Source organism: Acinonyx jubatus, chromosome C2 (genome assembly GCF_027475565.1).
Source record: "Acinonyx jubatus isolate Ajub_Pintada_27869175 chromosome C2, VMU_Ajub_asm_v1.0, whole genome shotgun sequence".
NCBI classification, from domain to species: Eukaryota; Metazoa; Chordata; class Mammalia; order Carnivora; family Felidae; genus Acinonyx; species Acinonyx jubatus.
Window position 1 is genome coordinate 100,634,634 of NC_069384.1, and position 1,357 is coordinate 100,635,990.

General features: G+C 42.2%; 1 pseudogene; it reads right to left on the bottom strand.

Moving 5' to 3' along the window:
• Positions 1-368: 368 nt before the first annotated feature.
• On the bottom strand, positions 369-901 carry LOC113599774 (60S ribosomal protein L11-like; annotated as a pseudogene).
• Positions 902-1,357: the final 456 nt, after the last annotated feature.

Consider the following 1,357-nt stretch of genomic DNA (forward strand, 5'->3'; position numbering starts at 1 on the left):
GATGTAAAAATTGATGAATTTAGATTTCAACAGAGCATTGTTCTTTACAAACAAATTTCCCCTTGCGATAAATCTCCCCAATCTCCTCTTGTTTGTCCCTAAGAGTCTGGACTGGAAGTGACCTCTTATCTAAAGTTTTTGTCTGCCAGGAATTGAAAATTTGTCAGGTCTGCAGCAGAGGAAGCCAGCCATATTCAGTTAAGAGGCCTGAGAAATAAGGTACACCAACAACATAGACAATGAATAATTTCTAGACCCTCATAGGTGTGTCAGATTGCTGCCTTCTTTAAATTTTTACTTATTTATTTATTTTAGCATTTCACTGAAAAGTTTTTGTTGGTCTTGGTCTTCTGGATGGAAATGGAAATTTATTTTTCAGGAAGGAGTATCCCATCATGCTTCATGCTTCACCCGTAACCAGTGCATGGCCTCCTCTTTGCTGATCCTGTTTTTGTATTTGGCCACAATGTAGCCTGCCCTGTGCTTCTTTTCTGCAATGCTGAAACTTGACTTAGAAACACATGGAAATCTAGGCTGTAGATACCAATGCTTGGATCATGTTTGATCCCCAGATTGATGTGTTCCTGAATCCCCAAACGAAGGATTCCAGTACTGGAGAAGTTAACTCATACTCCAGCACTTTTAGACCTTTCTCCAGGAATTCCTCTGCCTTGACCCCATGGAATGTGCAGTGGACAGCAATCTTTTCATTTCTCTTGATGCCAAAGGATCTGATGGTGTGTCTAGCTTTGGAGAACACAAAAGGTCTGGCCTGTTAATTGCCCCAGTACCTTAGCTGCTTGAGTCAGTCTGTCCATTCTCCTCCCACCCTACAGATACTGAGGCAGAGCTTGTAGATGGGATGTTCCCACATGGAGTTCTCTTTTTTTGCCTTGATCTGGTGCAATGATGGGGAACAGGAAGAGCCAGAGTACTGCTTGTTAAGTGTATTCAAACTGTGGCTCTTATTCTCATACTTAATATTAAAAATGACACAATATCACCCAGGATAACTGAGAATTAAATGGGCCCTTGGGAAACTTTCTAAAAAAATTTTTTTTTAACGTTTATTTATTTTTGAGACAGAGAGAGGCAGAGCATGAATGGGGGGAGGGTCAGAAAGAGAGATGGAGACACAGAATCTGAAACAGGCTCCAGGCTCTGCGCTGTCAACACAGAGCCCTATGCGGGGCTCAAACTCACAGACTGCGAGATCACCACCCGAACCGAAGTCGGACGCTCAACTGACTGAGCCACCCAGGCGCCCCGGGAAACTTTCAATATGAGCAAAATATTCATTTGAGAAGTATCTATAAGAATGGAGAAGGGGTATAAAATTCAATATATCCAATGGTCT